The 25,204-nt window shown below is 39.3% G+C and overlaps 1 protein-coding gene and 1 long non-coding RNA gene across 4 annotated transcripts in view; one reads left to right on the top strand and one right to left on the bottom strand.

Annotated features, from left to right (window-relative positions):
• The window catches only part of LOC145991361 (uncharacterized), a 58,068-nt gene extending 38,148 nt beyond the window's left edge, over positions 1-19,920 (bottom strand). Inside the window, exon 1 of the long non-coding RNA XR_014442042.1 lies at positions 19,719-19,920. This is a non-coding gene — a long non-coding RNA (uncharacterized LOC145991361). The remainder of the gene's footprint in view (positions 1-19,718) is intronic.
• wb (wing blister) overlaps positions 1-25,204 on the top strand; it is an 849,362-nt gene that overhangs the window by 282,640 nt on the left and 541,518 nt on the right. The gene's annotated exons all lie outside the window — the stretch shown is intronic.

Genomic DNA, 25,204 nt, shown 5'->3' on the forward strand with positions numbered 1-25,204 from the left:
ATAGAAGCGCGAATAGTCTAAATGTGAGCACAACTAAATAATTTTAGAAAAATCTCATTTCCACATATATACCTACAGATAGTTGTTTCATTGTGTGTTTATCTAAATTTCAATTTGAGATCTACACAAGATATTATGTGTTATGGTTGGTTCTCGGATATGTTTTATTATCACATTGCTCACTGCTGAAGAAATGTACATAATGCTTTGTTTTATAATTGCGATTAAATAAATTCAGACGAGAATGACCGACCCCCGTGCGGAGTGCTACGACGCCAGGGGTCCCTGGCTCGAATCCTGGCCTGGACATGGATGTTTGTGAGTGTCCATCAATTTCATCCTATCATTACTCATCCCCATCTTCGAAAATTAGCCAAAAGTGGCACAAAAAGGGAAGTAAAATAAACAAATCAAATCGAAACAGACGAGAACGTTCCACCATCCCTTCTTTCCTTTGTCGCAAGTCACAAACACACATTTACATGTTCCTCGGCGCTTTTGATTTCACCACAGAACATAAATAAATAACATTCTGTATTTCGATTCTTCTTTCCGGTAATCGATTTCAATAGCACGTACTCTGATTGGTCGACAGTCAGGCTTGGATGGCGTTATTTAGAGCCGTTCCTAAATAGATATTGTTGGACCTATCCTTGCATCTACAGAGAAAAGTGACGTGGTCCCTGACATCATTTCCTCTCAAGCGTTCAATTCAACGACCTTTTGTGAGTAATTTGATCTTGTACAAACCAGGGTTGTTAAAGGTCCAGGAATTTTAAATAAATTCAATTCCGGTCCAGGAGAGAAAATCAGCAAGTTTAAATGGGTCCTGGACCGTAGAGAACCTTTGTCTGTAAATTATTTCAATTAGGTCCAGGATCTTTTTCCGGCTGAATTTAAATACGGTCCAGGAACCTTTTTCCTCATAATTAGAGACAGGATGTTTAGGCACTAAAACATATAAAATAGGCAGGCAAATAAGCACTTATAATTTTCAAAATAGGCAGTAAAATAGGCATTAAAATACAAATAGGCAATAAAAAAGGCAATGAAATTTAACTCAAAATAATGAAGATTGACATACAAAAAGAAATAGGTGTTTAAAAAATATAGAAACATACCTGTACATTCCTTATAGTTGCTTAAAATAAACCAGGAGCTCATCATTAGAGACAGCAGTCCAATATTGTACTTAATAAATCACTACAAACAGGAATCACGTCAGCCCAAAATTTTCCATTGTATAATGGCTACACACAATAGTCTGGCAAAATAAATTGTTGGCTAATTCCAACCAGTACGCAAATTATTTAAATATACACTTTATCACTGCACACAGGGTTATTTCAGTTAAAAAATTTACGCTATATATTCCACACAGCAGTTCGAACTAAGAAACTGTTTAAATGCATTTCAAGTTTGTACTGTACGGTTTGGCAGTCTCTGAATAAGAAACACTAATTGTGGTTGCACATCACAACAAGGTATTTCTTCAGGTGATCAACCGACAAGTTATGTCTGCGATCGGACAACACATTTTTTAGAATTGAAAAAGATCTTTCAACCTCCACAGATGTTACCGGAGCATACTTAAAGCACGCGAGAACATGTGGATCTAACTCAGTTTGTATATTTTCACCTTTCAGAACTTGTTGAATTGCCCTTAATTTGTCCAAGTCCTTATTAGCTGCAATAACTCGCTAACTGTTATTTTTAAATTTCTTGGAAGCATCGGAAACTAATCCTGGGAACAGGAAATTGTATGCACAGAGTTCAGTCATGTCCCAATTTTAAAGAAAATGCCTAAAATAGGCAATATCTAGCATTTATGAAATAATATAGGCAATATCGTATGAAATAGGCAAAATAGGCAAAAATAAATTGCCTTTAAATGAAGCTAATCCCTCCCCCCTGGCCTTCGCATCATTCGTTTTCATCATATCTCTAACAGGGAAGAATAGGCATTTTGCCTAACATCCGGTCTCTACTCATAATAGATTTTAATGCCGTTCAGGAACTTTTTTTTCTGTATCAGTTCAAATAGAATCCAAGTTCCGTATTGAAAATAAACGATACTCAACTTGTACCGAATTTAATTTGTGCGACAAGAAAGGTTCCTGTTACAGAACCCTATACAACCTATTAGAATATATGGGTTTCTAGATCTTTAATCCTGAACTACTATGGTGGGGTCATGGCTGACCCCACCCAAAGTATTTTCGTTGCCGCTAGGTTGTATTTCTGTCCTTCTAGACAACTTGTGCAGGTAGTGCCAACTGCTGCGGCGAAATAACGTTAAGGGGTCATACTTGACCCATAATAGTAGTTCCATAGTCTTTATTTTGTGATCAGTTTGTTGCTTTCTGTAAAAACATGTCCAGGCCCTTAACTGACAGAGAGATTTTGATTTTTTTTTTTTTTTTACAGCGACAGTGAATCTGAAGCAGTAAGTTTTGCAAATGTGAACATGGAGGAAAGTGACAATACAGTGTTCAGGATACAGACTCAGAAATTGAGGTTCTATGTGTGTGTGACAAGAATATGGTATAAGTGAAGAATGTTGTAGGGATATAAAAGTTGGTCTTTTAATGTAGTGAGTGTGCACGAAGACTCATAAATATTGCGTAATGGTACATTTTACCAGGGATGCATATCTTTTTCTTTATATCGAAAACATGTGTGTCATTATCTTTTCTATGATACATTGATCTGATTACTATTGTTTTATACAATACTTGAGTATAATTCCATTGTTATATTCGGTCAGTACTATGTTAGGCATAGTTAAACAAGATTTTGAATTTCGTTTGGATAAATGTGCAACTTTTTTACTTACTTTAAAAAATACACTTTTTTATACATATTGATAATTTACTATACTTTTCTGCCGTTATAAACGTACAAAGAATGGTCACGGTCAATTACAACCTTCAAAGAATACGTGGTCCATCCTTAGTAAGTCATAAAGAATCGGGGTCAGTTTTGAAGATGGCGACCCGGACAGTCAGTCACCGCTGGAAAAAGCGCATGTCAAATTGCACGTTGAGCAGTTGTGGAGCTTGAGTTTGGAAACTAAAGTCGCGAGGTGGCAAAAACTTAATGGCTTCGTAAAGGCTGCATCCGTAGGTTGAGGTTCCCTTTCTTTCTCAGGTTGCACGTGTCGCGGCTGGACATTCCAGGCCCGGCTTTTTACTGGAGCGAGCACTGGAGAACATATGGTTGTCAGCCCTCGCCTGATTTACGACCCCCAGAACAATGAGAGTAGCACGTAGCTCGGTTTTCCACTCAATTCAAGAAGTGCCTGCACTTTCTTACGTCAGCTGATGCAACACAGGCACCATGGCAACACACAGCTTTCGTAACGACGAGAAAAAAACAATATTAATATCTCGTGTTGAAATTCCACGCAAGTCTTTGTTAAGTTTCCATTTGTAATTTAAAGCGGTGACCTCTTTGAAAAGCTGTCTTTACACAATAGTATAGCTACCCTGTCAGAGTCATCTTTGGAGCAAGGCCGTTCATAGCGTCAGAGAATGAGAGGAAATCCAGTGAGCAGAGAAAAGCAGTACACGCTGGATTGTTAACTGCACTCGCTTTCCCCCACTCCATGCAATCTTGTTCCCTCTCACGTGTTCATTGGTGGAACCGTCTCGCGTCACTACTTGCGAAAAGACTCCTCTTCGTTTGCCTGCTCCAGAGATACCAGAGACAGGGTATAAATATTAATCGTGCTGTAGCTTTGTGAAGTATGCGTTTGTGATGATCACATGGCCCTTTGTAAGGGAGAGGGTTTAGCACGTCCACGCACCTCTCGCTGATTTGATAAGTCTGTGTAGTAAAATCTTTAAATTTGGTCAAAACACTGCATTGGTTGTACAGGTTTTGAAAGATTTATTACTATCAAGTCTGTTCTTAAAAAGAATAAAAGCCTAAGCCAAATAAAACCGCTAAATGTAAAAATAATATCGTTACTAAGAAAAATGAATTTGTTTAAATTAACAAACCGCGTTTGGTTACAGATGTGTACTTAACCCCTGAGAGAACATAACAATTGAAATATTTAAGGTTTTTTACAGAACACAAAATACATGAGCTATTTATAAATAATGGAAGCGAATATGCGCTTGGCTTGTCTGAATAATTCTGGTTCCGGTAAAATTTACAAGTGTCATTCATTGTACCGTGCGTTCATTTTCGCTCGGGGCCGAGATAGCGATTGACTGCAGACGGCAAGGCATGTCGCAGATGCCGTCAATTTGCGAGCCATAACGTCCCGCTTATTTTCATACACATGTCTTTAGCATGCAGACAATTACATTTATATTGCAACTAACCCGTGTTATACGAGCTGTTCAAAGTGGTGGCCAGCTGCCATTCCCGGCATGTTTTGATGAAATTTTGATTGACAAGCAAAGGTTCGTCTTCCGTAATTCTTGTAAGTTCTGCTTCTCTTAATCTCAGAACAAGTTGTCTAACCGTTTCTCCACTTGGAGCTGCAACGCCAGGGAATTTCTGTGAAATTGCCCGCAGACGTCCCGACATGATTTGGTTTTCACATAATTGTTACACGTAAATAATCTTTGTTTTAACGTGAACTTTTCGGCTGGCATTTCAATGATCTCGCAATATTATTGAACACACACACAAACACTGGAATTACACACGCTAAAACGAACAGAACTGAGCAACAATTACTCCTGCAACTCCTGCAAGCTTCAGACTGTGTGTTGCTTTGTGCGCTCTCACGGCTCCTAAACAATCAACTTTTGCATGTCATACGATTGCGTTTTCTTTCACAGAGTGATCAAGATTAACAACACTGTAACTGCGCTGGAATTTTCGTCTAGTGTTTACCCGTAAGAACGCGCGTATGGGTAAAAATTACCCAGTCGATTTTGAAACATATTTTTCGATCACTTCCGATTATTGTCTGACCTTTCCAATGAACCCTTCAGAGTGTCGGGACCTTGAATCTGCAGTCAGTTAGGTCGTTAGTTACGGGACGTAGCTGACCGAAAATGCCGGCATCTGGGCCATGCCTCGCCGCCTGCAATCACGTGCTATCTCGGCCTCGAGCCAGACTGAACGCACCGTACTTTATCGAAGTCTCGTTCACCAAGTCTTGTCTCCATTCACATAAGCGTGTCTCGGTTCAGTCTCGAAAGCTTTTGCCCCTTGCCTCGTCTCCACAGTGAATTATGAAGCCTAGTCTTTTATGCACCAAATATAAAACAAGACCGTACACTTTGAATCCATTGAGACTCAGAGACAGTGCATTTATCAATCGACTGCATTAAGTATTTTTTCACGTGCAGTTATTTCCGCGTTTATCTGCTAACTTTAACATTACGCGACACTTGCTGATTTTAAATTAAAAATCATTGATTGATTTACTTTATTTTACTTCTCTTCTTGTGCCACGTTTTGCTAATTTGTGGAGATGGGGATGAGTGATAGCTAGGGCTCGGAAGTTGAGGAAAAATCCTTTTTTTTTCCTAGTGTCCGAAGACGAGGCCCAACATAATATATGTTCATTTTGGATCATTGTAGGCCAGAAAAAGGTGGGTTTTATTTGTCCTTTTTTGCCTTTTTCGGCGTTTTTTAGCTTATTGGCCCTTTTTTAGCCTTTTTTAGGTCATAACGGCCTTTTTTTTGCAACTTCATCTTCTTTCGACTACGTGTTTATTGCCCATTCTCAATTAGAATCATCATGAGTTCATATTTGAACCATCCCTGAAACGAGAGAAAAACATCTTTGGACGACTGAAATAGGATCCGCAGTCTCATTTCTGTAACCCTAGTGTGGTTAGGCCAAATATGATTTTTCAAATTATGTTAATCTAAAAAATATATAATGTCTGAAGGGAAATGCATTTCATTCATATAGTTTTTTCGCACTGTGTGTTCCATAGGCTACCACCAGAATTTTGAATTTATTTTATTCATTAAATATGTAATTAAAACTGAAGTTATTAATTAATTTGGATCACATTTATACGTCCTTTTTCCGTTTTTATGTCCTTTTTTTATATTTTTAGGTTTTTTATAGGTCTTTTTTTGGCAATTTATAGGTCTTCAACTTCCGAGCCATAGTGATAATATAATGAAATTGATGAATGGACACTCACAAACATCCATGTCCAGGCCGGGATTCGAACCTGGCACCCCTGGCGTCGTAGCGCGATGTGCTAACCACTCCGCCACAGGGGGCGGCTAAAATCATTGATTTTTCTACATCTAGCAAAATACGATTTAACTAGTGTTTGTTAATACCAAAAATAACATTCAAAATAATTCGGCCAGTATTATTCCCTGCCTTCAATGGTATAAAATTGCCGGCAGATTTTACGAATACGCTCGTCCGATTGTCTGTTTCGACTGGTGTGACATAGGAAAGAGAACTCCTCAAGTAACCAATCAAGTCGTTTAATTCCAGTAGTGACGCATCTGGCTACACTCTGTCTCATGTATCTCTGGTGCCGGACCCTGTGGCCGAGTGGTTAGCACATCGCAACGCCAAAGGTCCCGGGTTCGAATCCCGCTCGGGCTTCGTTGTTTGTGAATGTCCATTCTACAATTTCATCATTTCATCACTCATCCCCATCTTCGCAAATTAGCCAAGAGGCACAAAACGCGAAGTAAAATAAACTAAATCAATCAATCAATGTACCTCTGGAGCAGGCGAACGGAAACAAGTGTCTGCTCAAGTAGTGACGCGAGACGCGAGAGGAACGGGATTCCGTGAAGGGGGTGGGGAGAAGCGACTTCAGTCTTTCAGTGTTCATTATCGGCAGTTATATCGATATTATGAAAGTTAATACAGTATAGTCATGCACGTAATAGAGAGAACAAGGAGTTATGGCATGTATTACTTTGTAGGTAAAATTATAAATCAGATCTTTGTGTTGAGCAAACCCAATGTTCCTCAAAAGATGGAGCCACTGTACATAATTATGCAATGTAATGGGATATTATAACGTTGTAGAAAGATAAGTTAGACTTGATATGATTGGAGTAGACAGATAGTAGTAATATATTTGATTTGCTTTATTTTACTTCGATTTTTGTACCACTTTTGGCTAATTTGCGAAGATGGGAATGAGGGATGATATGATGAAATTGATGAATGGACACTCAGAAACATCCATGCCCAGGCCAGGATTCGAACCCGGGACCCCTAGCGTCGTAGCGCGATGTGCTAACCACTCCGCAGACAGTAATAGAGGGTATGTAACGAACTCCATATATCTATTGTTGTTGAATTAAGAACATTTTTTATTCGAGGGCAGAAGCGTGTCCTATAACACGAATGTGAAACTAGTGTTAGATCACATGCAACATCCCTTTCACGTTTCCACGATGATAATACAATGTTGTAGAGATAACAATGTTGTGTTCGATTTTTCAGCCCAATAAAGTGATATATCATATGCCAATTAAATCTAGGATATCTTCCTAAGCAAGTGAATAAATCTCTCTTGTGAGAGCAGAACCAAGTTCGATACCCAGTGTTGACTCAACATAGTGAGGGCAATCGGGGAGATTCTTACTTTTTTTTTTTTTTTTTTTTTTTTTTTTTTTTTTTTTTTTTTGTAAAAGGGTACAGTTTAGAAAACAAGAGAACTACGTCGCTGACCTCCGTGGCAAAGCGGTTTTCATAGCGCGCTACGGCGCCAGGGGTCTTGGATTCGAATCCCGGCCTTGGTGTGAATGTCCCTTTATCAATTTTATCATATCATCGCTCATGCTCATCGTCGCGATTATCAAAGTGGCAGAAAAGCGACGTAAAGTAACCGAATGCAATCAATTAACCAATGCGACGTCCACGCGTCTCTCAAGAACAGGTGAGCAGCAGGCCTGGGATACCGAACAGTTTTTGCATCATGGGATGCTTTAGGGAGATTTCACATCGAAGCAACATACGACATGTGTCGCTTGAGAATTTCATCAATCGAATACAGGCTTGTGTGGCCTGCCGCTTCTGTGTGAAGCATTCCTTTTGATTTGTTCGTTCGCAAGTGTGTCGTGTGTCACTTGCCACTTCGGTGCGAAATCTTCCTAAACGTCCTTGGTTTGTTAACTGCTACAAAAGCCGTTGTTCTTACGTTGGGACCGAAACACTGTCATGTAAGGTTCTCCCTTACTGCTGCTTTGTACGAAATACACACGCGACAGTAAAGACACCCAACTCAAGACAAGATTCGTGGATAGTATTGCGTGTCGTTTCAATCAAAGGCAACCGCGTTTCTGGAAATTCCCAAGAGCATATGAAAACTGCAAGGAGGGAGTTGGGAAGAGAGGCTGTGGTCAGCATTTCCGGATGAGAACATTGTTGTGCGTTTAAGAAATATGGAGCACATCAGTTACGTGGTTGTATTTCTCTGAAAAACAAGGAATTGTGTTTAGGGTCTTTCATAGCCTTGCCCATTTCCAAGAAATAGCATAAGCTCCGACCGTGCAACTCAATATTGCCTTGAGGTAAGTTTTACTCAAGTTGGGTTGAGTATTGCGTGCAACGGGAAAATGATTTCCTTTTTCCCGTGTACAAGTATAATGGCAATCTTGGTTATTCGTACATCAATAAAAATTCTAAGAAGGAATGATATACAATCAGGATGGAATACTTCATTCACCAAACATGTTACGCAAATCGCAATGCTTTGGAATAATTTGGTGTCATTTTCTTTACGTACATGGTGCTGAAAAGTTTTTATTAAGCTTAAACAGTAGTTAACATGCAATCTTAGGTGCAGTGAGGAAAATGATGGGATAATTGAATTATGCGCAACAAGTTGGTATGGATTTACTACGTTTTAGTAATTCCTTTGTAACTGACCTAAGCGTTTAAGGTTTTATATTTGTAAAAAGTTGAGGTTTTTAAAAAAATTTGTTACTTCAAATAATGTGCAAGCTGTCACAGACAACTATAGTTAGATTGATACAGTTGTGGTTGAAACTTGTGTATATGTTTAGAAATACGTCATAATCTGTTCGTGTTGACGTCACTTTCTCATCTCAGCAGAGGAAGTGAACCCACCTCAATGTTTTTCACCTGACTACAGACTCAGTTAGAAAACAGGTGGAGGTGAACGTGGTAACAGTTAATGGAATGCCCGAATAGTGTAATTGGTAATTAATTTCGTCTCATTCTAGCTATACTCGGAAATAATAATTAAGTACAGAAACTTTCGTGTATGTAAGTTTGTCTTGTCCAACGTGAAATATATATGCATTTGTGTTTAGTGATTGTGATTTGATATGTTATAGAATTGTTCTTTACGTAGCTTCAGAAAAGCAAAGAAACGTACAGTAAGTCACATAATTATTCGGACACACAGTAAATTTCTAACGTTTAAGAGCGGGAAGGGAGTGAAATCTGTGTACAGCGTTGAAGTTGATTTTCGTTTAAAAAGTATCATGTTTAGCACAAAATTGGACGATAAAAAGTTAAAAAACGAACATCAGCAACAATATAACGAAGGATGAATCCCTACCGTTGCAAAAATAGTGCCACAAAATTATTCGGACACATAGTAAATGTTAACGTAAGTTTGCGATACAGTGACAATTTCGATTTACGAATTGATCGATACTCTGTTCATATATATTAACTCTGGTTTCCTGTAGGTTTCTGTAGCAATTACGATCGCGTTTTGTTTAACAAAGTTGTGATATAAGAACATTTTCTATGTAGAAATGGAGCGAAGAGGAAAGGAAAGTTCATTCGAACAACGTCAGTTAGTGATATGGCACCACGCTAAGGGTAAAACGTACCGTGCAATTGCCTCAATGTTGAAAATGAAAAAAAGTACAGTTGCAGATATTATTAAGCGATTTAAAGATGAAGACAGGATCGAGTCCCACGGTCATACAGGGAGACCAAGAATTTTTTCCCCCAGAGAAGAGACAGTAATCGTGAGGAAAATTTAAAAAAACAAAGAAAGATGAGTGCTCCAATGGTGTGTGCTGAGGTAGCTGAGGAGTGTGGAAAGCATAGTCATCCTGAAACTATACGAAGAGTACTCAGAAGGGCAAACTAGCATGGCCGTGTAGCCAGGAGAAAGCCATTTGTAAGTAAGCCAAACAGGACAAAAAGACTGTTGTTCGCAAAGGAACACTTAGGAAAGGATCAGACATGGTGGAATCGGGTAATTTTCACTGAGGAGAGTAAATTCAATATTTGTGAGTCAGATGGGAGGGTAACAGTGTGGCGTAAACCAAATGAGGAGCTCCGAGGGAAAAATTTGCAAGCAACAGTGAAGCACGGGGGTGGTCACGTAATGGTTTGGGGCTGCATGTCGGCCCAAGGCGTTGGTAAATTGGCTTTCATCGAACAGACAATGGACAGGTATCGTTACCTTGACATTCTGAAGTCAAATCTAAAGACTAGTGCTGAAATGATGGGCATTCTTTGTAACTTTATGTTTTATCAAGATAATGACCCGAAGAACACTTCCCGCGTAGTACAACTGTATTATTGTACAGTGTCTCTCAAAAGTTTTAGGACAACGACATTTTAAACTAGGCAACCCAATTTACACAAGGCGTTGATGGGTTGCGTGTAGAGTTAGGCTCAATTTCAGGGTTGCCACATGCACAATAGATATTTATAAAATACGCGAAAGAAATAAAAACAAAGACGTGAGAGAAAACGAAAGGTGACAAAAGAGAGGAAAAAGAGAGAGCGAAAGGAGAAGAGGAAAAGTAGAGGAGAGAAGAAAGAGAGGATAGACGAGGAGAGGAGATGTAGTGAGGAAAATGGAAAAAGATTCTAGGTGAGATGAGGAAAATGGAGCAAAGAAGAGAGAAGAGAAGAAGAGAAGAGGGGAGTGGAGAGTAAAGTAAAGGAGAGAAAAATAGAAGAACGAAAAGAAGAGGAGAGTGGAGAGTAAAGTAAAGGAGATAAAAAGAGAAGAACAAAAAGAAGAGGAGAAGAGTGCAGTGGAGTCGGAAATCTAAGACAGGAGAGGAGATACGAGGTGGAGATGAGTGGGATGGAGATATGATGCGAGAAAAGTAGGGAAGGCGATATGAGATAAAAGCAAAGCGAGCAGAAGGAGGGGAGAGGAGAAGGAGAAGAGAAGAACAGAAGGGACTGAAGAGAAGAGGTAGTTGCAGAAAATATCGTCTCAGCGTCAAGAATTGATGCATTGGTCAAATTATCGACATGAAACATTCAATAACATTTTGAAATGTATTGGAGAATGTATTAGATCGGTTCGAAATGCCTTTTGGCTTAGTTCAGAGCAAGATAAAATCTTCCATGTAAGATCTTTGATTTTACCTGCAATTATACCACTAAAAACATGAATGTAATTTGAATATTTATAAGAATTATCCAATTTTTGTCCACTTCTCGGTTCGTTGAAATGGAGATTTTGCAATTTAATATTTCCCCTCCCCCCATCGTTAATTCCAAACTGAATCATTCCGTTTCACACGGCGTGGACAATGAACACAATGGGGATAGGTCTAAAACTTACGAAAATTTTCTGCCACCGGAAGGGTTTGAACCTACGACCATCAGATTGACAGTCCTGGACGGTAAACACTACCCTACAAGCTTTCGCTCCTAAAAGTAAGTAGAAGGAGCTGACCAATGTGAAATGTAGATGCAACTCTCCTCCTACATGTAATGTGCAAACAATACTTGTTTGTAACAAAGAAAACGAAGGTAGTACGACTCGGCGAAAACATTTAAGGGAGAATTGCACATGATGAAAACTTTTCAATCGATATTTGCGGAAGTATCCTTGCATTGAAGTCGTGTGGGAAAGGGGTAAAATTAGTATGTCCTGAATTGCCACAAATATAAATAGTTATTTCATTAATATTTGTCAATGTCTTTCAAGCAGTACACAATTATTGTTAGAGTATCATAATTCACGATCTTATACATGAAAATATCCCTTTCAATGTGTGTCAATTCATTTATTTGTTTATTTTTTATAAATTCCATATGCAGAACAATGTAGCCACTATACACTGCTATTACAAATAATAAGTTAGAAGAAATAACTCGCATTTTCGCAACTACCAATATTCTCGCTTTTCTTCATCACTTCGAAAATTATTTCTCGAAGATATCTGCTATACTACAAGAAAGCAATTCAAAATTAAAGTAAAAGGTCAACTACATGTATACCCAACGACATTTACAATATTGGAGGGACATAATACTTAAAAATTGTTGTTCCAATCAAAGATAAGGGCGTGGTGTATTGGTTAGAGTTCTTGAAAGCATTGATTGCGGATTGATTCTTTTTTTTTTAATTTTCCTTTTATTATAAACAAGAGCATGGTAATATTATTTGTAACAGCAGTGTATAGTGGCTACACTGTTCTGAATATGGAATTTATAAAAAATAAACAAATAAATGAATTGACACACATTAAAAGGCATATTTTCATGTATAAGATCTTGGATTATGATACTCTAACGATAATTGTGTACTGTTTCAAAGACATTGACAAATATTAATGAAATTACTATTTATATTTGTGGCAATTCAGGACATACTAATTTTACCACTTTCCCACACGACTTCAATGCAAGGATACTTCCGCAAATATCGATTGAAAAGTTTTCATCATGTGCAATTCTCCATTAAATGTTTTCGCCGAGTCGTACTACCTTCGTTTTCTTTGTTACAAACAAGTATTGTTTACACATTACATGTAGGAGGAGAGTTGCATCTACATTTCACATTGGTCAGCTCCTTCTACTTACTTTTAGGAGCGAAAGCTTGTAGGGTAGTGTTTACCGTCCAGGACTGTCAATCTGATGGTCGTAGGTTCAAACCCTTCCGGTGGCAGAAAATTTTCGTAAGTTTTAGACCTATCCCCATTGTGTTCATTGTCCACGCCGTGTGAAACGGAATGATTCAGTTTGGAATTAACGATGGGGGGAGGGGAAATATTAAATTGCAAAATCTCCATTTCAACGAACCGAGAAGTGGACAAAAATTGGATAATTCTTATAAATATTCAAATTACATTCATGTTTTTAGTGGTATAATTGCAGGTAAAATCAAAAGATCTTACATGGAAGATTTTATCTTGCTCTGAACTAAGCCAAAAGGCATTTCGAACCGATCTAATACATTCTCCAATACATTTCAAAATGTTATTGAATGTTTCATGTCGATAATTTGACCAATGCATCAATTCTTGACGCTGAGACGATATTTTCTGCAACTACCTCTTCTCTTCAGTCCCTTCTGTTCTTCTCTTCTCCTTCTCCTCTCCCCTCCTTCTGCTCGCTTTGCTTTTATCTCATATCGCCTTCCCTACTTTTCTCGCATCATATCTCCATCCCACTCATCTCCACCTCGTATCTCCTCTCCTGTCTTAGATTTCCGACTCCACTGCACTCTTCTCCTCTTCTTTTTGTTCTTCTCTTTTTATCTCCTTTACTTTACTCTCCACTCTCCTCTTCTTTTCGTTCTTCTATTTTTCTCTCCTTTACTTTACTCTCCACTCCCCTCTTCTCTTCTTCTCTTCTCTCTTCTTTGCTCCATTTTCCTCATCTCACCTAGAATCTTTTTCCATTTTCCTCACTACATCTCCTCTCCTCGTCTATCCTCTCTTTCTTCTCTCCTCTACTTTTCCTCTTCTCCTTTCGCTCTCTCTTTTTCCTCTTTTGTCACCTTTCGTTTTCTCTCACGTCTTTGTTTTTATTTCTTTCGCGTATTTTATAAATATCTATTGTGCATGTGGCAACCCTGAAATTGAGCCTAACTCTACACGCAACCCACCAACGCCTTGTGTAAATTGGGTTGCCTAGTTTAAAATGTCGTTGTCCTAAAACTTTTGAGAGAGACTGTACAACTGCCCGAAAGTGCTCCATCCTCCACCGCAGTCTCCAGACTTGAACGTCATTGAGCACCTCTGGTGTAAGTTGGAAAAAGAAGTGAGGAAAACACCTATAACCTCGAAGGCAGACCTCAAGGAGAGACTTCAACATGAATGGGTCAACATATCGCCAATGTACACCAGAAAATTGGTAGAAAGTATGCCAAATCGTTTATCCGAGGTGTTAAAAATGAAAGGGATGCCTACCAGATACTGACATTTCTGTTCGTTGCTTTTCAAGCGTGTTTTCCTGTTTCTCCTTCCATGTGTCCGAATAATTTTGTTTAACCCACAAAAAATGTTTGTTTTGTTTAATGAAAATATTTTACTAATATATTATATTAAACATAATTGAAGATAATTAACAGTGTGCTCATATTGAGTTTTATTTGTTAAATAAATATTAAACATTTATCATCGTATTATATCACGACTACGTCAGTAAATATTCAGAAACCTTATCTGTCCGAATAATTATGTGACTCACCGTAAGTAAATCAGTACATTGCTTGTAGATCCACATACGATAGGAAATCTATGTGATTATGAAATATAAGTACAGAAACTTTCGTGTATTTAAGTTTGTCTTGTCCAACGTGAAATATATATGCATTTGTGTTTAGTGATTGTGATTTGATATGTTATAGAATTGTTCTTTACGTAGCTTCAGAAAAGCAAAGAAACGTAAGTAAATCAGTACATTGCTTGTAGATCCACATACGATAGGAAATCTATGTGATTATGAAATATAAGTGATCATAAAACTGCGGTTAACTTTGAAAACCATGTTGTTTTTTCTTTCTACACAGCAAGCCCTGATGAGTGATAAAAGAGTGTCATGTTCCCGACAAAGTAGCAGCCGACTAACTTTGTGACGACTGGTGTCCAACCGGGGGACGTTGCACCTTAGCACCGAGACTAAGCCCTCCTGGCACTACACTTTCTATTTTTCTCATTCTTTTATTATTCTAAACTATATTTGACACTATACTCTGTCCCGGCTATCTCTGGAGCAATGTCGCGCATAGCGATAGAATTGAGTGGGCAGAGCGAAGAAGTACAGGCTGGTATCTGCATTCTCTTTCCCCCTCCACGCAGTCCCGTTCCGTCTCACGTGTTTATCGGCGGAGCCGTCTCGCGTCACTACTTGCGCTGAGGCATGTTTTCGTTCGCTTGCTCCGGAGATAACCGGGACAGAGTATAGAATTCAATTTCAGGTATGTTCATATGGTAGCAAAATAATCGGCAGAGAGAAAGTCAGAGCTTCCTGGGTAGACAATACGTTGAAAATTTTGTAAATATTGTTTATTACAGGTAAAAACATTTGATAAGAGTCTATTACACGTGACTTCGAATTTGGTATCAGGAAGGGTATCGTTAGGGAGATTGGTTTGTTTTTACTTGACACAAGGAGATTGCAAGGTTCCTGGTTCGTTGGTTGCCAAGTGTTAATACATTATGCATGTAATTACCAAAAAAACCTGGACATTATTGAGTTAGGATACATAAGAAGCACTTGCATAAGCAACTCATAGTATTTTTTCGAGTTAATTTCAGTTGCATGATACCTGTTTCACTATTCATTTTTTTAAAGTTGACTGACAATGATTAGCGCAAGAGGATTTTTCTCTCCTGGGTAGAGCAGTACACACGGGTAGAACACACCCTCCCTTTCCTGATTAAATACAGTGACTGCCACACGGTCGGTAGAGTCGAATTACTTTCGGAACATCTCCGGCGGACTGCGCGGTGTGTGACAACCTCAGTTGCAAAGTAAAAGCTGTAAGGGTAACATCGCTCTCCCGTTACAACGTTGCCAAGCGTACGTCTGTCATTGTCAGTTGTTTTTATTGGCTTGTTTGTACAGTGCTTTGGTGTTTTGTGTACTATTGTACAACTTTTATCCAGTAACGACACTGGTCAACTCTCTCTCTCCCGTTTTACAGTACGTTTGGCAACATACTGTGCATCCGACACTCATTTGTTTCTTCCCGCTAACAGCGTTCGGTGCCTTGTGACACGAAAGTACCCGATGTCAGTAGTCGAAGAAAATTAAACTGATCGCTGATTCGTTGGTGCCAAGCTGCCAGTTGGAATTGCGAGCGGTATAACTCGTTACACACAATGACACTGGCCACGCAGGGCGAATTAAAACATTTAAGCACGCAGGCCCACTTTTATTAATATATATTTTTTCTACTTTCTGTAATTTGTAATTCTACGTCGCTTTTCTGCCGCATTTTGCTAATTACCAGAATGAGAAAGAGTGACGATTAGAAGTGCGGCATTTGAAAAATTTCCAGTGTGGAGGGTGTGGGAGGAGATCCAGTAACTACTCTTTAATCATGAATGTTATATGTGAATAATATATATGTATTAGGGATGGGACAGATTAATCGGTACTCTATCGGTGTATCGGTAAAATTACAGATTATTTTACCGATCCGATATATCGATAAATATCTTATAATTTAGTGCAAAATTCTGCCATTTTGTTGTAATTTTTATGGATAATCTCCATGCCCTTCTTTCTAAAAAAGTAAATGTCTAAATATTGAACTTCTTTTGCACTACAGTCACCTCGAAACACACATTTATTAAGTAGATCAATTAACATTTCCGGTTCTTCCAGGACCATTTCTAATTTTATATCGGATCGGTAGAATATCGGTTATCGGTATCGGTAAATTTTATATCGGTACTTTATCGGTATCGGCCAAAATTTCATATCGGCCCATCCCTAATACAGGGCGTATCATACGTAATAGCGTAAACTGACACAGTTGAAAGTACACGATAATAGAAGCAAAAAAGTCTCAGTAAACATGGGTCTGCAAACGAGCCGTTTTCGAGATAATCGCAAATGTGTGGTTACAAATCGCCACTGACTTCATTGTTTGTAAACGTCGTCCTAGTTATAGTAAAATGCTAATAATGTGTGCGAATGTGTGGTTAGAAGCCGTCATTGATTGCATTTTGTAAACACCAAGTGCTTTACTCCTTGCGCGTTCCGAGCTTTGCTCTTTGTTTGCAAAACATTTCCGAGAGGTGGCGTTGTAATCAAACAGAACATGTCCGAGAGGTGGCGTTGCAATCAAACAGGATGTATACAATCAGTACACAGTCTAATCGTACTGTAGGAGTCAGGTCAGTTGTGCTGTACTGCGTATTGAAAATGATTTGATTTGATTTGATTTTAAAATTGTGGGAGCGTCAGCACTTAGGCTATTTTGCTCCCGTCACATTATACGGGGGGGGGGGGGTTCCAGCCCCTTATCATTACTAAGAACAACTCTAACGTTGCATAATTAAAAATCTTAAAATGTTCTGACTTCTGTTAAAAGCTGAGGCTGTAAATGGGCACTCAGCACACATAAGGACAACAGGACAATACAAACAAAATTATACTGGCCATGGGGCCAGTCGCCAGAGCCTCGTTAGTCTTCAGTCCAGGGTGTACTAACGTGGAAGTGAGGTTGACATTTGGATTTACTACGTGGAAGATAACCCCTTACACCTCCGTAGTGAAAATGGAACCTTACAGCAACGAAGAGTACATTTTACCAACTAGGACGACGTTTACAAACAATGAAGTCAGTGGCGGCTTTTAATCACACATTCTCGATTATCTCGAAAACGGCTCGTTTGCAGACCCATGTTTACTGAGACTTTTTTGCTTCTATTATCGTGTACTTTCAACTGTGGCAGTTTGCGCTATTACTTATGATATACCCTGTATATCCCCAAGAACAAAAGTATAGGTACCCGAGAGAAAATTTCCCCCTTCAAGTATCATTCTGATGATTAGATGAAACTGTTTGCATTCATGACCTGGCCACGACTTGAACCTAGGAACTCCAGTGTCGAGATTGAAATTCGACCACTGTACGCGCTTTCACAGCGAATGCAAACCACATTATGATTCTCTTGAATGCTGTTTTGATTGATTCATTTGGTTTATTCGATTTGCTTTTCTGCCACTTTTGGCTAATAGAGAAGATGAGGATGCTTGATGATATGATTAAATTGATGAAAGGACACACAGATAACATCAATGCACAGGTCGGAATTCGAATCCGGGACCCCTGGCGTCGTAGCACGCTGAGATAAACACTCCACCGCGTAGGCAGGAGTCTTGAATGCTGCAGGACAGGGTGCGAAATCATTTAAGACTGGTGGGGGGAGAAAGATCTTAATCTATAAACCTCCTCCCCACAAACATACATATAAATTGTACCATATACATATTTATAATGTTATTAAAAGTAAAAATAAATTACTAAATTAGTAATTAAAAATAGTATTATTATTAATTACACACAAAGAATTACATTTGTTACTTTTCTGTATATCAGATATTATAAAGTAGCAAACTACTTCCTTTACTAACTGGATAAAGATATTAATAACTTATGAAGTAGTTGAAGTGTTTCTATTATGAATAAGTTTTTATTTAGTTTTTGCTTTATGTTAATATAAATCAATTAGATTTCATAGTTATTTTTGTCTTGAATTCTTGTTTTACTTTTTTGTGCATTTTGATGTAGATTTGTTAATGATCTCTTGAGAGAGAGAGAGAGAAAGCATTCAACACTTGCAACCACAATAAATTGTGTTTTCGATATTATTCTTAGTAAAGTATATTTGAAATTAAAAGTAATTGCTTTTCTTTTGTTTGTTGTAACAAAAACTCTCCCCCTCGGAAATTTTTTGGGGGGGATTTTTTAGGTCAAGATTGTTGGTGGGGGATTCCCCCCCCCCGTCCCCACAGGATTTCGCACCCTGCTGCAGGATAAATTCTGAACAGATATAATTTCTTAGAATTCGGACTATCGTTGCGTCGCTTTGTCTATCACATCCTATGCTGTTCCATGTTTTCTGTATTCGCCGACTTGCCTCTTGTAGCAACTGCAGAGGCAAGGAAACCGAGAGTCACGTTCTGCACTGCTTTTGTAGATTTCGAGACGAGGCTTGTAACGTTCCTTGCTGACATAAATCACGAGGAGAAGTACGAACCGCATTCTACTTTTGCACGGCGCCTTTCCATCCAGTTCCCAGTACGTCCCTGGGGACACCAACGCTACCATCCTTTCCAGTAACTCCAGGGAACAATTTTCCCAACAATGAGCTTTCCAAACCACGGCGACTGCCTCGACAGACTCATAATTAACCCGTGAAGACAGGGCGGAGGACTCTTACAAACTTGTTACGGCTCCTAATTGATATTTATTACGCGATACTTTTGCATTATGGACGACCGAAAAAGGACGACGAAAGAACCGAAAGATGCCTCCACTGTCTGTGGGTGATCAGAGCCTCCATCTGCATGCATTACGGGCCATTGAGGAAATTAAGTTACGACCAAGTCCTGGACAGTGTTGCCATGTGAAGGGAAATTTGGACAAAATTTCGCCCGAAAATCGACTAGAGAAATTTTATGAAAGATATCAAAATTGCAGGGAAATCTGAAGATATGAAGCTCACATAATACATTCAATCTCATGGAAGGCTTCTGTCGTGTAAATTATACCAAAATAACAACAACATTTATAAATTGAATTTGTGCGATACCCAGTGGAGCCGGCCCCCATGACGGAGTGGTTAGCACATCGCGCTACGACGCGACGCCAGGGGTCCCGACTTCGAATTCCATGCTGGGCATGGATGTGTACAGAGCCCCTTGGGGCGGTCTATATAAATGAGGATGCTCGCGATATTCGAGAACCATCCCCAAGCGACTTTGCCTCAAATTATACAATTAAAAGAAGTAAAAGATGAAAGATATAAATTCGGACTATTTATGCTATTTAATGAGGAATCTGACCCTGTTTTGGAAAAAAAACAAAAAAAAAAAAAACATATACCTGTCGATGATGGTGCACGGTCGCTCCACACTAGCTCGCACTAATCGAAGCCTCCTCCTTGTCTCCACACAATCCAATCAAGCACTGACCATTCTCCCCCGACTCCTTGCCTATTCTATTCTCCGTCCTTGCGGAAGTCGGACGAGCTAGGGCAGGTGATCACACACCCCCTCTTGCCAAAGCACGTGGTGCGAGCGGTAGTGTTTCCTGAAATATACACCAAATATAACATAATGTATGAAGCATAAATGGAATAATCATATAATGGTAGATTGATTGATTGATTTAGTTTATTTTACTTCGCGTTTTGTGCCTCTTGGCTAATTTGCGAAGATGAGGATGAGTGATGAAAGGATGAAATTGATGAATGGACATTCACAAACAACGAAGCCCGACCGGGATTCGAACCCGGAACCCTTGGCGTCGCAGCGCGATGTGCTAACCGCTCGGCCACAGGGTCGGGCATATAATGGTAGATAGTCCGTATGTAACTTTAGTCCGGAGATGTAATGTTACTATCATCACAGGTTATATATGCACAGAAAACTCATTAGCACTGCACTGGAAGTAATGTTTCTGTAGAGGACACTATTGTTTGTTTACGTCGCTCTTGAGTTTATTGTATCTTTCCCTTTTTTTTCATTGTTTATGAGCACCAAATGATTGTCATAAGAACCATTCACCAAAGTAACAAAACTCAACACCATGTCCATCACCAGGAGTAAATAAAATCATAAACTGTTCGATCAGCTGTTGGTTTCATTGACCTTAAGTCAAGCAAAACATGGAAGTCAAGGAACCACAGATTCACCACAGATGTTTGTGAGTGTCCATTCATCAATTTCATCATGTCATCACTCATCTCAATCTTCGCAAATTAGCCAAAAGTGGCGCAAAAAGCGAAGTAAAATAAAGTAAATCATTCAATCGATACCCAGTGGAGGCACATATTGGCTCTGATCCCAGTGTAAACTGTAGGTCCAGTCCTGATTAGCCTTACTGTGCATAAAGTGAACGTAAAATAAATTCAATCAATCAATCAAAATATAAATTGATTAGGAACAATTAAAACTTTTCCATTATTTAAAAGTTATTTTTAAAATTATTATTACAACGCAACTACAAACATAGCAAGGTAATTGTCCTCATAAAATTTCTATATTTTGTATATTTTTCTCAAAGTATAGTTTTATGTAAATATTCTTCATTTTCTGTTATTTTCGTCTCATTCAATCGATCCTAATGTCTCTGAAGCTTTCTACGGGTTGGTAAAAATAATAGTAATGCCGAAGTTTTGTAACCTTACATTACAATTTTTGTAACGTGAAGGGAAAATGTGGATGGAAAGGGAATTTCTGTACCTGGAAAGGGAAATTCTGATCTCCGATTGTGGCAACACTGGACCCGGAGTGGTTGTCTTTGGGCCTTTCGGAAGCTCCTCAACCACCCATTTGCATATTGTTACCTCCAGAGCGAATGGTATGCGCAGAAGAACGTTAAACGGGTTTTTGGGACCGAGCACCACTGTCCACTTGACTCTGCAAGGACCAGTAGCCTTTTACTGGCCCAACTGTTCCTCTTTTCGTAAGAGAAACCGAGATTACAATTTATTGCGGCCTTTAGGAGGGACGTTTATGGGCTTCTGAACAATTATTGAACTTCTTATTGTGCAATGTTCCTGTTGAAAGTCACGGACAGGACAATGAAGGTTCATAATTAATGAGTCCATCAAGGCGCACGGCTCCATTAAACCAGAATCATTTTTACATTTTATGGGTTATTTTCTGACTCGGATGCCGCTAGCAGTAAAGAGCGCACTCAGATGTTATAATAACATGTTTCGGAGTGAACACCTGCTGTTATTTCGACCACGTCATCATTCTTTTACATTACATTTTATTATGGAAATGTAATATGAACCGAGTTGTGAAACTGAACATCTTGCCAAATAAAAAAAAATAAAATCCTTTCATACTTTTGCCTAGTAATGTACGTCTTAGGATTTCTTCAGGACTTTTTACAAACTTTCACCGCTGTTTGTTGCAGGTGACCAAACTGTGGCTCTCGGACCTCACATATAATGGGACTGGTGGAAATATATATTCGCCTAGCTCCTTTAGGAGTCTCATAAAAATTAAATTACATACTATTCATATTAATATTGAATCATGTTATGATATGGGCTGGGAAAAACGAGAATTCCCATTTCAGGGAATTACATAGTGTGTCCACTAAGTTTTAAGACAGTTGGCGCTGTGCAACTGTTAGGCGAGCTATCTACCGGCCAAGTACGGAAGCAGATAGCAATAGGTGTCGAGTCATTGCAGGCAGTGTTTGGTGTACGCGAGTGTGGTACTGTCTGTGCTGTGTGCGATTGAACAGAGTTGTGTCAATGCGAGTGAAGGGCAACGAATAGCGATTAAGTTCTGTTTCAGGACTTGATTTCGACAGCTGACAGTGACCCTGATTACTTTTTTTAAAAAAAATGTAACTGGTGATGAAACTTAGTGCTACAAATACGACCCTACCACAAAACATCAGTCAATCGGGCATGGGTTGAGGAAAATTCACCACGACCGAAAAAAATTCGACTTGAAAAATGTCGTGTGAAGACGATGCTCGTCGTTTTCTTTGACTGGAAAGGCGTTATCCACAAGGAATTTGTCCCAGAAGGCCAAACTGCGAATCAACAGTACTACAAAGGCGTAATGAAATGCTTCTTCAAAGTTTTCGGCGTGTCCGACCGGCCATGGCCGTCTCCAATGACTGGTTCCTGCTGCACGACAATGCCCCCGCGCACAACGCCATTACTATGTCAGTCTTTGGCCCAAAAAAAATATGACTGTGTTAGACCACCCCCCTTATTCGCAGGACTTAGCACCTGTGGAAAAACAACTGTCCTGACAAGGAAATTTATGTCAAAGAAGTAAAAGAAAATTGAATATTTATTGAATAACAAAGAGAATGATGGTACGTCCATTTGATGAAAAGTAAAGTTCCTAATAAATATTTTATGTACATAAATCTTTAGAGGAGCCTCTCCGACGGTGTCGCCGTCGCCTTGTAATCAATAGATCACGGGTTCGATACTCAGTGGAGGCACATAGTGGTTCGGATCCCACTTTAAAATGTAGGTCCAGTCCCGATTAGCTTATCTTTCTTAGTACTGTTATTCAAAGCCGTATGTTCTCAATCTAATATCGGCGGAAATTTTTGATTGATTGATTTGCTTTATTTTACGTCTCTTTTTGTGCTACTTTTTGCTAATTTGCGAAGATGGGGATGAGTGATGATGTGATGAAATTGATGAATGGACACTCGCAAACATCCATGCCCAGGCCGGAATTCGAACCCTGGCGTCGTAGTGCAATGTGCTAACCACTCCGCCGCGGGGGCCGGCTTTCGGCGGAAATATATAGCCATCATTGCCCGATACCGGCAGTCACACGAAAGACGGAAGTGAAGAGGATAAGTATAAATTGCTGATTCCCCTTCGCGCTTGAACGTAGATACAAGAAAGCTAATTTCACAGTGACATCCATCCTCTTTTCCAAGAACTCCGCAACTACCTGACCCGACATTAGTGAGGCGGGGGGGTTAAAAACATCCACCTATCTTACCACCACGAGCTTCATGTAAGAATTGGCAATGAATGGTTTATTTCCGACAGCATTAACTAAGCAGTTAAATGCCTTCATATTCACTTTTGGGTTCACCTTTCACTTACCCATGCCTTTGATCTTGCCATCTGCTTCCCAGGAGGGTGGGGGTTTATGATCCAGTGTTTCTAGGAAAATCTATGGAACTTCCTGTGCTGGTCTCTCAATCTGTCACAGGGAAGCGTGAACGAAGTTTTAAAATGGACAAATGTTGAGACGAGCTGTTGCCTTTGCCAGTTCTTCTAGCCACTAAAAATCTTTGGTATCGGATGGTATCGGTAAAATAAAATCAACCGATGTCGATACCGCCGATATCGGTCGTCACCGATACGTACCGGTATCGGTATCGGCTCAGCCCTAGTTATTATCCAAAAATAATTACTTGAACACAGTCTCATAGGAGGCAATGGTGAAGCGGATCATCATTTTTGGCAAAAAATTATCGTCTCAGATGAAGCACATTTCTGGTTAAGTGGATCTCTTAACAAACAAAATTGTCGTTTTTGGTGTGAAAACAATCCACAAGAGATTCACGAGAAGCCCTTGCATCCGCAAAAGGCCACTGTATGTTGTTGTTTATGGCATGGCTGCATCATCGGACCATTTTTTCCCAAAACGAGGTAGGAGATGCAGTTACATACAGTTAGCGGTACCGATTGATGTTAACAGATTTTTCGTGGCCAAATTTAGATGAAATTGATTTGGAGGAGATGTGGTCCCAACAAGACGGTGCCACATGTCACACTGCTAATGGCAAGAACAGTTTGGTGAAAGGATAATTTCAAGAAATGCAACTGTTAGTTGGCCTCCAAGAAGTTGTGATTTAACTCCTTTAGATTGCTTTTTGTGGGGTTATTTGAAATCTATAGTCTATGCATTAAAATTGAACATCGAACGCTGCATTCGTGACATTAGACCCAGCACAAAGTCATCGAAAATTGAGTTAATCGAATTCACTCGTGTGCACGAAGTCGAGGTGGGCACTTAAATGATGTGTTATTCAAAACATAATGTAATAAACTATGCTTCAAAATAATATAAAAAGTTTGGTTGTATCTGAAATAGTTTTTTTATTTTATTTCTTGTAAAATCATATCCTTCTTATTGGAAAACCCTATATAAGAATGAGAGAACTTTCAAGTTCAAGGCAATTGTAAACACGGTCATTGTGAAGCTGGTGTAGTGTAAATGAAAATGGCGACTTTCACGTGTCTTAAAGTTCCCCAGACCTTACACCTCTAGACTTCTGCATTTGGAGCTTTGTGAAGGACAAAGTCTATGTCACAGGATGTGCAACAGCGAAAGGAGAGAATGAGAAACTCCCTTGCTTTGTTGACAAGGAGTTCTTGAGAAAAGTGTGGCAACAACTAGAATTCCCATGGGATGTGTGTCCCTTAACTGGTGGAAGCCACATTGAAGATTTGTAGACATAGAAACTCGAAGTGATACACAACAAATATCATTGTTGTATTCCTTATAGTTTAGTCGAAATAAATACTCAAAGTTGTTTCTCTATTATGATACACCTTGTATAAGAGCCTGGAGTGTAGTTCGCACAGAGCCTCGGTTTTTCCCAACAGCATCCCTGGTCCAGATTGTATCGTCGTGTCGTCTGTTGCAGACACAAGTGAAAGTTTGGTACAGTACCCGAACTGTTTCCAGGTATCTAAACAATTTCCTTTTTTCCGTTTCCTGTGCAGTCGATGCAAACAGGTGCAGCCGATGCTGTTTCCAGGTATCGGGAGCAGAGAGAAGAACCACGCGAGAGCGACTGGTTGGGAAGAAACGTCTATATTTGGATTCAGGGCAGCTGCTGCATAATTCATC

This window comes from Lepisma saccharinum, chromosome 8 (genome assembly GCF_977018435.1).
Source record: "Lepisma saccharinum chromosome 8, izLepSacc3.1, whole genome shotgun sequence".
In the NCBI taxonomy this organism is placed as follows: Eukaryota; Metazoa; Arthropoda; class Insecta; order Zygentoma; family Lepismatidae; genus Lepisma; species Lepisma saccharinum.